Raw genomic sequence first — 15,550 nt, 5'->3', positions numbered from 1 at the left:
ACTGCCTTATCCTCAAAGACATTGTTCTATTTCTCCATCCTCTGCCAGATGCATCTCTTCACTGATCTGTAAGCACCTCCCTGGTAGATGTGTCCTGGGATTGCGTTGCCAAGCCCTGTGCATTGGTGAGAGGTCTGAGATTCTCCCTGCTGCTTCAGAACTGGCATGGGTGCAGTATTCTCCGTCCTGCGCCTGCTCAGAGACTGATGTCCAACTCCTAACTGAGCTGCTCAGACTCAGATCAGTGGCAGGTAGACTCAGGGAGTTGAGAGTTGAGTCCCGGGTCACAGCCTCCTGTAGGTCTCCATGGGTTGGCCAGGGAGTGATGGTACCTGTGGAGGGGACAGCTGTGCCAGCTGTGGCTCTGACACCCTCTGATTTTCTGCCCGAGCATCTGAGAAGAGGCCCTTTAGCTGGAGTAGGAGGAGAGCTCAGGCTGTAGCTAGCTAGGCCTGCCTGTGGAAAGCCCCCCTGTTTCCTGTGGCAGGGGTACCGCAGCAGCTGAGCAGCGGGGGCTGAAATGTACATCTGCTTCACTCATCTGAGTCTGGGCTCCTGGAATTCTGCAATGCTCTTGTCTCTGAGTGGCATGTAGGTGGCATCAGAAACCTAACTAAGTCACAGGCTGAAGAAGTGATTCTACCCAAGTCCAGCCAGGTGAATCAATGAATTTATTGGGGTTGCTTGCAGGTGCATGAACAACTTTTGGGCAGGTACACTACCTAAGAGTCTTCCTCCTGGGTAGACATTAATTGCTTATGCATTCTCTTGGAGGGGTTGGGCCTTATGATTCTTATGAGTCTCTTGTTCTTTCACTAGCAGGTGTAAAGGTGAGGGTCTCATGCAGGTAAACACAGCTGTTTTAGTATTGAGATGACAATGACCATGTCATACCTGCACACTCACTTGGAGGTCTGAGTGTCACAACAGCTTCCAGCTGTGAAGCTGTTCTTGCAGAGAGGGAGCTCGGCCATGCACAAGAGACAAGGGACAGCTTAACTGGCTACTTGTCCCTTTAGGCAGATCCAGAAGGGGTGAGGTGATATGCAAAGTATCCCACTGCTCATGCCTGGAAACTTAGCACACCTAGGCCTCTGCTGTCCCAGGTGTGAGCCCTTTATTTGCTTGATGGTGGGGCAGTTTGGAGAGATCTGGGATAGGAGCTGAGCCAGACCTACATAGACTAAGCAATGGGAGCCATACCAACTGATACACAAAATATTCAGCATATGACCAAGAAATATGGCTGTCTGAGTGTCCTGCACATGGCAGCCCTGTTCTGGAAAACTGGAGGAAGTAACAGATCAGTGTTTTGAGGGGGAGTAGGGGTGGGACAGGCTGTTTGGACACTTCTGCTTTCTTGGCTGGCACATGTGCTAATCCTTTGTTTCATCTGGCTCCCCAAGAGCTTGGTAATGGAACTGAAGAAATCGGAATATAAATGTCTTATGAGTCTCAATTAAGTTTGGAATTTGCAAGCATTGTCCACGATTAGCTCTTGAATGGTGGGGTCATGGTGCCAGGACTCTGCAGGAGCCCATGTCCAGGGAGATCTACCACTTAGCTGTCCTGGGTCCTGAGGTACTTGCAGGGCTTGGGGCAACATCTCATGAAACTGTGGAGTTGGCCTCTTGGCTTGCAGAGGGAGGTGGCACAGTTTGTCACTGACCTTGGTGGCAGGTACACAGACAGGCCACATGACCTACTTCACTTTCTGCCAACTTTGTTTACGCCCAGGGCTTGTTTGGGTTCCCATGGTACTCCACATCCTGAGATTTACTTAATTCACAAGCCAGTTGGACATTCTCATTTCTTTCGGTGGTCACCTCATTTCAAGTCTGTCTGGCTAGTCCATCTTCTCTTTCCTGCCTTGATTCCCCTGTCTCCTTCCTGCTTCTCTCTAGGAGGAACACTATCTTTTAGATGCACTTAGCACTTAAATGAATAGATTGTGGGTAAAGTAGATTGTGGCTCGTGATGTGGGTGGCTTCGTTCTATCAGTTGAAGATCTTCTCAATAGGAAAAGTCCAACCTTCCTCGTAATGGGGAATAAGAAGAGGGATTTCTGTTGGGAAAGGACCTTCAAACTTGAACTGCCACACCCCCACTCCCTGCAGGCTTCGTCTTACAGTGAAGGTTTTGGCTTCCCAGCCTCTATCATTATGGACAAGAGCTTGCTACTCTCTGCACTGGTGGAGGGATACATAGGATGATCTCAAAGCAACTGTATCTAACAGACATTTTTTGATGTTCTAATTTATTTACTTTTCTTGCATTTGTGAGTGCTCCTGTGAGTGCACACACATGTGTGTGTATTTACACGTGGAGGCTGGAGGCCAACCCTGGGTGTCATTCCTCAGGAACCATTCGTAATTTTTCAGTCAAAGTCTTTTCGTTAGGTTTGGGCTCGGCGACTTGGCTAGCCTTGTTGGCTAGCCAGCCACTGAGCTTCAGAGATCCACCTATCTCTACTCCCTCAACAATGGGATTACAAGCATACACTCCCATGCTTGATTTTTTTTTTTTATATGGATTCTGAGGGGTGAACTCAGGTCCTCACACTTGTGTGGCAGACACTCTCCTGGCTGGTGTCTCCTCAGTCCTTACCAGCATTTCTTATGTATGCTGTTGTGTCAGGTGGTGGGGTCTCTAAAGATACATAAACTTGTCTCTGTCTTTAAAAGATTCAGAATCCGAATAGAGACAGAGCTAGGTAACAAATTCCAGTTTGTCATTCTGCTCTGGGGAATGGGAGAGGCAGACTTAATTCCTGGTTCACGGGAAGACAAAGGAAGCTCGTCATGGTGCGTGCTGAGTAGGCACTTGGGCTTGTGTTTGATTTTATCTTCATCGTGTGTCTCTGCCATCTCCCTTTCAAAGTGTGGCCATCAGAGCCTGGTGTAGACATTGCTGTTTGTCCTGGATAGGCTGAATAATGTGCAGATATACTGGACTGAGACATCATTATCCAGTGGCTGTTCTGAGAGTGTGTAAGTGGGCAAGAGTGATGGAGGAGACACTTGTGTCTTGAGAGTATGCATTATCAAGTGGTAACACTTTTACATTTTGAAGAGCTATGTGAAGACCATAGACCAGAGTGTCCAGGCTTCCACATGGAGACCTGTCAAACCCCTGTACCTTGTGTCTTAATGGTAGAATAATGAAAATAAGTTAAGATATTTTGTGTATGTTCATATTACAGACACTGTGTAAGTTCCTTGTAAGCACCATCCAAATGCATTGTTACAGCAATCATGGGAAGTAGGTGCTGGGGGAAATTCAAATTTTGAGGGTTTAAAGGATCCACCTAAGATCAGAATGCTGGCCCACAGCAGTCAGAATTCTACTCAGCCCTATGTGTCTGTGGAACGTTACTTGAGAATGTGGGTACTGGGAATGGTCTCCTTTCTGTATTATTCAACTTCAGGAGGAGCAGAACCTCTTGTTCTGAGCAGATGGTGGACTCACTGGCTTTTCTGGATACTTCTAGGAACCCAGGGTTCTTCTCTGATATAGAGGATGTGTGAGATGGTGGAGCAGACCTTTGGAGGGTAACCCAATTTAAACAAGCCTCTACAAAAAGGAGAGAAGGAGATGTGTGACCCCCCAAATGTGAAACTTCACCATTCAAATTCACCCCTTTCACCAGGCAGCTCCAACTCTCCCTCTTCCCTTCAAGCAGAAAGAATTAGAGGGCTGGTGGACTTGACAACCGATCATGACAGGAGTGAGGCACTCCTCTAGAAGCACAGGCACCCTTCCCTGAAACACGATGCTGTTATTATTCTTGTCTTTTGGTCCTGCTTGCTCTTCTAGGAAGCAGGATGTGCTCAACCACCTCAAGTTCATATCCTTCTCCATTGAGTGTGGTGTCCATGGGAAAATTACAAGGTCTGCGAAGCCAGGATTTGTCCATCCACTCTCGGACCGTGCATGGTTGTGCCCCGCTTGACTTTCAGGGTGGCTTTATGGGAAGGAGCTCACACTACTTCTCACCTAGAGCTGGAGAAGTGGAGACCGAAAGATGACAGGTCACACATCCCAATAGCTAGTGAATTATCCCACAAGCATTTATTGAGCCCTGGCCAGCTTTAGGTGCTACGCTAGGGAGCTGAGCATATAGAAGTAGTGCGCTACCTGGACAGATATGGGCATGCTCATGGGTAACAGAGTCACTTGTTGCCTCTTAAGGAATCAAACCACTCCTGAGCTCTGCTTCTATGCTGGAGACTCTGGTGTGTGTTCAAGGGAGCATTGACTCGGCTCCATCATTCCTGTCTTCCAAGAGCCTACAGTTTCTTTGGAGAGAGAAGGATCCTGGGAGAACCAGTAGTCCATGCCATTGGACCAAATTAGTCCTGTGGAGAAGACAAATCCTCAAGGACAGACCAGCTGGCTCCAGCTGCAGGAGGTCTTTAGAATGTCATGGAGGAGATGGGATTTAGGATTTTTTTAAAAAAACAGGAAGTGTTGTCTATGCACTGGTGGAGAGGACATAGAACAGAATTTTAAGAAGGCAGACCATCTGGAGACAGAGCACCAAACACACAGCTGAGGGCGGAGAGACGAGCATAAATCTTGGTAGTAGGAAAACGAGCAATCTGTTGAGCTTACAGAGGCTGTTTCAGGAGCTCTCGGGCGAGGCCTTAGAAGGAGAGACAAGAAAACTGGATAGGTGGGTGTTTTTGGAAGGTCGTGTCCCTCAGGCTGCTGGGTCTAGTGTCATCTGTCTCTAGACCTTAGAAGGGCATCCCAGGATCCGGGTCAGGCGACAGGACTATCTAGCAGAGCTACACTATCAGGACATTGCTGATCTCTGACCCTGTCATCCTCTGCTACTGCCCACGGCACTCAGTGAGCACCCAGCACCTTCCTGCTTCCTGCTTTTGCAATTGCTCTTCCCTCTGCCTGGCAGCTTTTTTCCCATCTTGCCCCACTGGTTCCTTCTCATCTTTTGGTTTCTCACGTCAGAATGGCCTTCCCTGACCTTCCCATGTGAAGGAGGTCCCATCTCGCTTCCTCACCCTCCATTCCCTCACCCTGTTGTCCATCACTCTGTGGACACTCACCGTCTGCTGTAATTTCCTGATGTGCCTCCTGCTCACCCTCTGTAGAATATAAACTCTATGAGCCCATGGACTGTGAATGTGTATGTGTGTGTGTGTGTGTGTGTGTGTGTGTGTGTGTGTGTGTGTGTTATGTACATGAATGTGTATGTATGTTTGTTCACCTGTATGGCCACATGCACATGTGTGGAAGCCAGATGTTGATGTACATGTCTTCCTTGATTGTTGTCCACCTTCTACATGGAGGCATGGTCTTCCATGTAAGACTTTCTTGATTTGGCTAGTCAAGCTACCCTTCCTGCTCTGGACCCGCTGGCTCTGCTTTCCAGGTGCTGGTATTCAGGTAGGCCCCTAGGCCACCTCGCTTTTATGTGGGGACTGCTAGCTAGACTCTGGGCCACACGTTTGCACATGGTGAGCTTTACCCACTGAGCCATCTCCCCAGTCCTGAGCTTTGGGTCTATCGTGTTGTCCCCATAGAATACAAGATACAGTAGACCTCAGTCCACTGTCCTGGGACTTGTTTCAGTCTCAGAAATCTGAAGGGAAGGGAATATATAAACATGTTGTAAGAGCCCGAGTGTGGCTTAACACACTCCTTCCTTCATCCATGATGGTCATAGTCTTGTATGTTGAGATGAAGCCTTTTTAGTATGGACATAAACCCCTCACACTGACCAATTTCAGACACAGCAGGATCATGAAGTAAATTTTGGTTATGTTTACCCATGGGGATTTTGGACTCATTTGTTAATACAGCATAGCTTAGTCTGTGCTGAGTGGTTAGGAATCCTAAATTCTCTCTCTATCTACATCTATATCTATATATCTATACATAGTATTCGTGCTGGAAGAGGTCTGTAGACCAGCAACTTGAGTGTCTTCTGAGATTTTCCAGTGATGTGGAACCAGAGGACCCTCACATGTCCTATATCCAAATCCGCATACACTTCCCCAAGTGATACATCAATACACTGGTGCATGAGACACACTGACGGGAGCCCTCATCTGATGCTCTGTAGCTCCTGGAGAGCAGACCAGGGTAGCCAGCACTCAAAAGATGAGAATGATCTCCTACTCTAAGCGCTTTGCCCCATCCTTGCCAGGAGAGCAGGAACCAAGGTATTTAGGGCTTGGTTGGACATCTGGTCACCTTCCCAGCCTGTATTCCTTGGCTCTTTTGGCAGGAATATCTTCAGGCAGTTTGAGCAGTTGCTGGTAACCTGAGCTATTAATTGACTAAAAACCACTCACAGAGAGTGTCTAGGATGTGTTTTCCTTCCGCTGTGGGTCTTTCGGAAAAGCATGAGTAATGGGATGGGCATGGAGTCCACGTGGTCCCACTGGGGACAGCTGATGTGTCTAGGAGCTGGGATAATTTCTCTATGATGGCAGCTGTGTGTCATGGATCCTTTGTGATGAGAGTATGCCTTGGTGTTGATTTGATGTCTGTTCTGACTTTAAAGGACCCTGACTCCCTGGTGGGTGCTGAACCTTCCAGAAGATCTCACATAGATCTTAGCACCCTTGTAGTTCCTGCCTCTGCTACAGCGGCTGAGCAAGGCTACCCTGTTAGAAGGCTACAGATGAGGAAATGACCAGGAAGCTGTGCCAAGAGAAAGATTACAGCTCCCTGCAGACATGGTCAGTGCTGGGCATCCGGGAGAGGAAGATTCCAGTGGCCCATGGCTTTGGGCACCTTATCAGCTGGTGACATTCATCTCCATGGAACCAGCACGGTTGCTCAGAATACTGGAGTTCTGAGCAAATGAGCATAATTTGGTTTCTCCCCACCAGCATCACCAGCTTGCTCGCAGCTCTGTTCTTATCTATTTAGAGCTGTCTGTGAAAAAGGTATATGTCCCCTCTCTTGGTGAAGATCTGGCTCTCCATTTAGTTAAGAGTGACACCTCATATGACAGAGTGATTAATTAATACAACAAGTCTATTTTAGGTTCCTATAGAGAGCAATGCACTGGGATTAAATAAAATAAAGCACCGTGGTTTTTGTTTGTTTTTGTTTTTGCCTCTGAGCTAGTTGATGAAGAATAAAGGAACGGTGTCTCGTCTTTGGTTGCTTACAGCTCTGGGGGACAACACTTCATATGACTGTGCCTGGGACGCTTAAGGTTGGCACAACGTGGCAAGCGGGGATGGAGGCAATGGTTTGGGGCTGTAGCTTGGAGCATCAGCTGAACATTCGGACCTGGATTTCTGAGCTGGCCCCACCATTTAATTCCTTAGAGATGCGTCTCTGACTCAGAGAGGGATGGGGGTGCTGATGGAAGGAGAAGGGTGCTGTGGACCCCACTCTGAGTCTATGTCCACTGACCCAAAATACGGGAGTCCGCAGACGCCTGGAGATGCTGGGGGGAGGGGCGTCATCATTATGGAGCCTGATTTGTTGGCTGGGAGGGAGTTAACCAAAGTGCCAGGCCCTTCAGTGGCAGAGCTGGCTGCAGCTCTCAGCCTCCCTTCTCATTCGGTGCAGACTGGGCACTTGCCCCATTTTCCAAAGCTGGGCTCTGTTTTTGCTCGCGTTTGGAAATGTGGCCGCAGAGGGACCAAGACCAGCAGAGTGGCTGGCTCCTCAGGACAGTCGCCAGCTTCCTTCCCATGGATAAATGGAGCCTGGGCCTACACTTGGCAAAGTGCGGACAAAACGAATTAAAACAGCGAAGCTCTCTTCTCCTCCCCTCTTCCCTCTCGCCCCGGACTCTGGCAGATTTATTTTGGAAAGCGACAGGAGGCCAATGGAATCACTTCATTTCCCTGATTATAAATTAGCCCCAAGGGCACTAATTGAAAGTTTCTCAACAAGCAGTTTCTTTCTGCATGGCCTCCTCGGTAGGCTTCTCTTGTTCTGACAGCCTTCTGGTCCTCTGTCCCTCTCCCCTTGTCCCTGCTCCACCCCAGGGAAGCCTGTCTGGTGACATTTTTCTAATTTCTAGGCTTAGGGATACTGATCTTAGTAGGAGGGCCCTTGAGAATTTTGAGGCATAAAAGTAAACACTGAGAATCCATGGGTTCAGGGTTCCACTCCTGGCTCTGTCACTTCCCAACTGAGTGGTTCGGGAAGTCCCAAGTTTCATTTGCTTCAGCATTTGCAAATGAGGGATCACAGTGGTCAGCTAGCTGGGTGCTGATGGGGATCAAGGCAGAGCCTGTGAAATCCTTGGCATCTAGTAGGTCTTCAGCAAACAGCAATTGTCTTTTACAGTTAGTATTTACAGTCTAATTAAAAAAAAACAACAACAGCATGCATTGCCCTGGATTGTTGGAACCTAGGAGTGGGTGGAAGATGGTGTATGGATGAGGTAGAGATGGAGAGCAACGGAAACAGAAAGACAAGCCGGAAGAACACGTTTGCAGACTTGGGCTGGAGAGAGCAGATCTGCCTCTGTTCAGTGGAGCTCAAACCCTTTTGTGATCCTGCCTGCCACAGCCAAGGGACCACACAGTTGCCAACCTCCCTAGCCAGATGTCTGAGGCTTCACAGCCATTGGACAGGGCCAGCTGGAATTTGGAGACCCGTCTCTACTCCTTTGCAGCTCAGAAGCTAGGTGCCCGTCTGGATGTTAGCTGAAGAGTTGGAAGCCATGGTGGCACTTTCCCCTGTGATGCGTGAGTAATGTACAACTGGCAGCGGATTGCACAGCTGTTGGGCATTTTCAAGGCAAATGACTACATAAGACTAAGAAAATACATGGTTTGTACAATCAAAGTCTGGCCTGGGTATGTGTCAAGGATCAGCTGGCTGTCCTTTTGGCTTGAGGATGGGGACAGGGTGTATAGTGGTCTCAATGTTAGCATCCCCAGGAATTAACACCTGGTGTCCTTGCAGCTTTCTCTTGTGACATCCCATATATCATTAGAGACATCGATTCTAGCACTGGGCTCAGCTCAGTTGGGACCCAGGACAGATAACCATGCCTTGGTACAGACGGGATGGCAGTGTGTCCCATTTGCAGAGAGAAGAGCAGAAACAGGCAAAGTATTGTCCTAGGGTGGGAGCTACAGAGATGACACTTCTAGTTAGAGAGGTGAGGTGTACTTTATGGATGAATGAGCCAATAGCTGAAGGATGTAGCTCTCGGACATTTATTGGGAGGTGAGGGCAGCTGCAAGTGTTTTTTCTTTCATATTCAGCTTATGTCTTTGTATCTCAGAGCCCTCATTTATAAAGAAGACAGCAAGACCGGGGATAGCACCCAGGTGACAGAAAGCTTGCCTGGTGTAAATGCAGCCCTGGGTTTGATACTCCGTACTGAATAAACAACCAGAATTTCATCACCAGGAGGGGAGACAGGGACCAGAGTTCAAGGCCAGCCTGGGATACATTAGACTGACTCAAAACACAAATGATAAGGAGGAGGAGCAGGAGAAGGGGGAGGACAAAGGGGAAGAAAAGAAGGAGGAAGAAGAGGAAGGGGAGGAGGGGAGGAAAAGAGCCAGTGTCAAACAACTCTTAAATGAAAAGATTCTGTAAAGCAGACGCACTTGATCTGTTAGACGTATTTTGAGGCAGTAGTTGTTGTCATGTTCTTGGACAGGATTATTTGGTTAAACAAGTGGACAGTGTCACTCTGTCACTAAGGCCAGGGTTCCTCATTCGATCCCCTTTCCTACCCTGTTGTGCTGGAGTTACTTATCTGGCCTGGCTTGCTTTGAGCTATCAGAACCCTCATGTCCCTGCCTTCTTCAAGGAAGAAGCTAAACTGTGAACCTCTTCTTGCCTGGAACCCGTAGCCATGATGGGAAGTTCATCCTTTCTTTCTCTCAGCAAAATGTATGCCCCCCCCAAAAAAAAACCTATTGCAGTTCATTTGGGGGATGATTTTCAGCTTGTTTCAAGGTCCAGTTTTGAGTTGAGGGAATTTAGCTGGAAAAGTTGTGTGTGGGGCCAACATTCTCACAACTATAAAACACAAGAGGAAGAAACGACAGATGTACACCCCTTCTTCAGGCAGCCTGTGTGATCACATGAGAGAGAATCAGTGTTGTTTACCTCCTGATCCCCATTTTGAAATGTGGCAGTTAGAGGCACACGTGGCTGGAGCTGAGCTTTGGATGTTCACAGCCTAAGGCCATTCTTGTAATGTGGAATTAGGTCAGTGGAGAGAGAATGGAGGCCAAGGGTCTCCCTTAGAGGCAGTGCCCAGCATGTAGAGGGGAGCTTTCAGCCACTCTTTCCCTTGAGGCAAGTTAACTCAGACCTCCCCTGCTGCCCTGAGACACGGAACCTGGCCACCCTTGTAAACTCTCCTGGAGCTATGAGACTCATAAGCCACAAATATTTGTCGAGAGAATGGATTTGTGTTCATTCCTTTGATTTAAACCATTGTCTCTAGAAAACCCAGGGAAATGCAAATATGTTTTCTGGGAGAGGCAGCAGGTTAGTTCTTCAAGCACATAACAACAGTGTGTTGACTTTGGTTACCTAACTCGGTCCTAAGGAGCTCTTCTGGGTCATTTTGGTGACAGGATATGGTGGCTGGGTAGGACTAGAAAGGGTGTGTCACACTCAACAAAGAGCTGCTAGAGAGTTCTAGGCCTTAGAAGAAGAATGGCCAGCTCTACATTCTTCCAACCTTTGGGCAGCGTTTGGAAGAGGAATTGAAAATCGTGCCCCCTCAGGATCCTTCCAAATGCAGGTTCCTAAAACAGAACTGGTTGGCACCCATTACCAGCTGGCCAGTGATGCTACTGAAACATCTCAGAGGTTTTTCCAATCACCACATTGTATTGGAACATACCGGGGTGTAGTCCACATGTATTTTGAGGTTTAAATGGTTGTAATAAACATATATAATGTAATGACCACTTAACCTCTTTTGAGTAGTTAACATGCTGATTTAGCACTCACAGTGTTTGGCTCCGTTTTCAGAACTTTTTGAAATCTCAGACAGCCTCACATCTCTCTGTCCCAGCCCCTGGTAACTAGTACTGCCGTTTCTGTCTCTGTGAGTTCAACCACTCCAGATCACATTTCAAGAATCATGTGGTATTTGTCCTTTGGTGACTGGTTTCTTTCCCTCAGCATAATGTTTTCAAGTTTGTCTGTGTTGTAAAGTGTGTCTGAGTTTCTGCTCTTTCTAAGGCTGAATCCTATGCCGCTATGTGCATATGCTGAATTTTATCTATTTATCTTTTGGTTCAGGAATTGTTTATACCTTTGGTTATTGTGAATGCTTCTGCCTCAAGTGTTGATGCACAAGCATTTATTTATTTATTATTTATTCAGCCTCCTTTTTTTTTTTTTTTTTTGAGACAGGGTTTCTCTGTGTAGCTTTGCGCCTTTTCCTGGATCTCACTCTGTAGACCAGGCTGGCCTCAAACTCACAAAGATCCACCTGCCTCTGCCTCCCGAGTGCTGCGATTAAAGGCGTGCGCCACCACTGCCCAGCTCAGCCTCCTTTTTAATTGACTGGTCTGTGTGTGTATCCAGAAGTGGAATTACTGGGTTGCATGGCATCTCCCTGCTTAGCTGTCTGAGATAGTCTTTTCCGTAGTAGCTGCCATTTTACATTCTTACTACCAATGCATATGGGTTTTTATTCTTTATTATCCCCAACATGTGCTAATTTCTACCTTTGTTGTTGATAATAGCCATCCTAAGAGATAACTTTTTTAAAATTTGCTCTTTCTTTGGTCACAGATATAATAAAGAACAGGTGCCTATATAATCTTTAATTGCTAGAGGTATGTAAATGTCTTCCTTCAACAAGTGATGTATTAGGAGGATTTAGTTTGCATGAGGACCAGAGCCATGAAAGCCAACAGATATTTAATTGAATGCATGATCATACATTAGACCTGAAGCTGGGTGTAAATAGTAAGTGATTTTCATAAAGCAGAGTGTTTTGTCAAATTTTACATTGGCAAAATAAATAGAGTTAAAAAAATCTGCCCCCCAGTATCATGTATTTGTGCATGCACACATGTGTGTATGATTTTTAAATATGCCATCCTTCAATATATGCCTATGTGTGCAAGAGTGGCACACGGTATGGGAGCAATCAGCCATTTTATGGCTGGATTTCATGTCACTCTGGGTGGGAACTCATGTCTGGTACTATAAATCTGGCCAAGAACCCAAAGTTGGGGAGCTCACAGGCCCCACAGGTGAAACGACTACTATTATTCTGCTAAATGGACAAAGAATTAATACAAACATTATATTTAACAAAAGATACCCAACTGGGAAGGCACCGTTTCTACACTAAACTTAATCCTCTACTAGCTCAGCTCTGCACAGTTCTGGATTCTGAGGCTGGTGGTTAGGAAGATATACAGCAAAGGCACAGAACCAATTTCATACCCTGCACCAAACCAGAGCAAGGGGAATTATTACCCAAAGTCAAGTTCACTTTCTCAGTCACCCAGCTGGTAGATGTTAAGACCTGGGACTTAAACCTGGATCTTCCAACTAGGAACTCTCTTGCCTGCAACACTGCCTGGACCTTTGTTACCATGGTAACTGAATGAGAGGCACATGATCAGTTAACTTTTATGTTAGCATCATGTGAGACTGTCTGATCCTGTAAATGCTCCTCATGCCACCAATATTCACCATGGATCCTGTGTGCACCAAGTCAAGGACGGGCCAACCTTTGAATGCTCTGGGTACTTAGCTATCGGCTAGTGAACTGTCTTGTGTGAGGAGAGTTGTTAGACTGCGACCTTTCAAAGCTCTTTGGGTGCCAGCTCACTGCCCAGGACTGATAATGGAAACCTCCAGTGTGGGAATTTTCTTCAGTAGAGATCTGTGCAAAATGATGGTGGCAGAAGAGACACAGTAACAATGAGCTTAGCGGAGTCTCTAACGAGCAGAGGACGTTAGAACAGGTAATGTAACAGGCGAAATGGAGTGGGAGGAAACAAATTTGACCAAAAATTAGCTTGCTAAGGCTCCTACAGGACAATCACAGTCATTTGGAATTTTACCTACTGACACTGAGGACCTGTTGAAGGAGAGGTGTTTTTGTTCGTTTTGGTTTTTCAAGACAGGGTTTCTCTGCATAGCCCTAGCTGTCCTGGAACTCACTCTCTAGATCCAGGCTGGCCTTGAACTCACAGATATCTGCCTGCCTCTGCCTCCCAAGTGTTTAATTAAAGGCATATGCCACCACCACCTGGCTGAATGACTCAGAGAACTCAGGATCCTTCTTTTCTGCTCCTTATGTCCTGACAGGCATTTCCCATAGGAAATCCATTACAATGGGTGAACCCCATGTTTCTGAAAGGGTGGTGGTTATAATAAAAAAAGTAACTTCCAAGTTACCTACAAGATAATTTTGGTTTCTTTGGAATGTTCTCTAGGGCATCTTCCAAGTGGTTACCCCTCACCCCCCACCACTTCCTGTTGAAGTGATTATACTGTCTGGACAGTCTAATGAACTCCTTGCCATGAGGTGCTTGGCACCAGGGCTGGTGAACCTGGATGTCATAGAGCCGCTTTGCCGCTTTGCAGCTGTGTGAAGATGGAGAAGCTTCTTGAATGAGCTTTCCCAGCTGTTCCATGGCACAGTCAGGATTTCAACGCAGCTGACCTGGCTGCAGAATCCTGCTCTTACCCACGTAGCTCCTCCCCAGTCAAAACCCTCAAGTACAAGCTGGGCACTCACACACTGCAGGGTGAGTTCCAGTGCTCACAGGATACATGGAGTGGAGGAGAGACAATGAATCCCAGTAATCAGCTCTTTGGCCCAATCTGAACTTGCCCATGCTGTGATCTCCCATTTCTAATGCAGTTAGGATTTGTGACATTAGTGCAAAGATTTGAAGAGGTCAATGCAGAGGTCACGGAGCAGGGCACTGTTCACAGCAGCTGTGCAGCAGATGAAGACAGGTGTAGTAATAACGGCAGTAGTTACAAGGTTTCTTGTAGAAAGTGGAAGTCTTTTCCTACCCTCAGACTTCAGAGCAGGAGGTAGGTGGGTGTTCGTGTGATGCCAGTGGCTGGGACTCATGGCAAAACTCTTCTTCTCTCACATATCGTCAGACCATAGGAAACTCAGGTTCGTGTGCACAGAGCCCGGGCGGGTGGCTTCCTGAGAGATCAGCGTGGAATGCTCTTCTTCCTTGTGAGAGATGCCACCACCATCACGAAGGCTCTCAGGACACACCCTTGCCTCACCTTCACTGCCTGGGGACGGTAAGGCAGAGAAAATCCGGAGTCCTGACACCAGAGCGAACTCCCAACTTCAGCTGTTTGAGGAGATGTTTGAAGAAGGTGGGTCCAGCGCAACCCTGAAGAACAGGGAGAGGACAGGTTGAGATGCCGGGAGGAACCCCAGGAGGGGAAATGTGTAGCAGGATTTTTTTTTTTGTTCATCAACCAGCTTCCAAATCATGACGTCTTAGTTTTGAACGCTTGGCCTTATCTTAGCTCTTATTTTAATCTGTTTCTCTTTATCTGTTTTGCCTCAGGGCTTTTTTTTTTTTTTAATCTTTCTTTCTGTATGTCCTACTCTGGGTCCCCTGACTGGCCCCAGGCGTCTCCCTCTCTTTCTCCCTTGTTCTCTCCTCCTTCTTCTCTTCCTGCCAGCCCTGCCTGTCCCTCTTCTGCCTAGCTATTGGCCATTCAGTTTTTTATCAGACCAAACAGGTACCTTAGGCAGGCAAGGTGAAACAGCAACCCATCTTTTCATAATTAAACAAATGCAGCGCAAACAACTGTAATACATCCTTACATCATTAATTAAATGCAGCAGAAGCAAATGTAACACATCCTTACATTGTTAAACAAATGCAGCAGAAACAAATGTAACACATCCTTACATCGTTAAACAAATGCAGCAGAAACAAATGTAACACATCCTTACATTGTTAAACAAATGCAGCATAGACAAATGTGATACACCTTTACACAGTTAACTATTCCTCAGCAGAAACAAATGTAACGCATCTTTACATAGCTGAAATAATATCCCACAGCGGAAATGTGCTGGGCTGGGCAGGTCAGGGATCTAGGTAGGAGCCCTTTGCATCTTGCCTGGGAATCACGACTCCACTGACGAGGAAGACAAGTGTCCAAAGAGAGAAACGGGTTGCCGTGATCTGAACAACTGCATCAAGACAGCCATTGCTCTGGACACGAGGACCCAGGGCATCGGGCTGGATGGTTCTGACGTTTTCATGGTAAACACACAAAGGTGCTTCACAGAGACTGGCAGAACCTGCCTCTAATGCATCCAGGGGACACTAAACACTTTAGTCTATTCTCCCGTGAATAATTCTCCAAGTCTAACCACATTAGGCCCCTGTGGGGAGGTGGTTTGGGCCACTCTGTCAGATATCTTTGCCACTTAAATGAATGATGGAGAGTAGGCCAGCCACAGCGCCTGGGTCTGTGGATGAGGCAGCCAGCCAGCAGAGCTGGCCTCAGAGGTTTTATTTCTCTGGCTGTGTAATCAGATTGGAGGCAGAATGTTTTTCTGTGTCTTCTCTGCCTAGTCTCTCTTTGGGTACCATCCCCTCTC

This window comes from Peromyscus eremicus, chromosome 1 (genome assembly GCF_949786415.1).
Source record: "Peromyscus eremicus chromosome 1, PerEre_H2_v1, whole genome shotgun sequence".
NCBI classification, from domain to species: Eukaryota; Metazoa; Chordata; class Mammalia; order Rodentia; family Cricetidae; genus Peromyscus; species Peromyscus eremicus.
Note: the sequence above shows the minus strand (reverse complement) of the source record.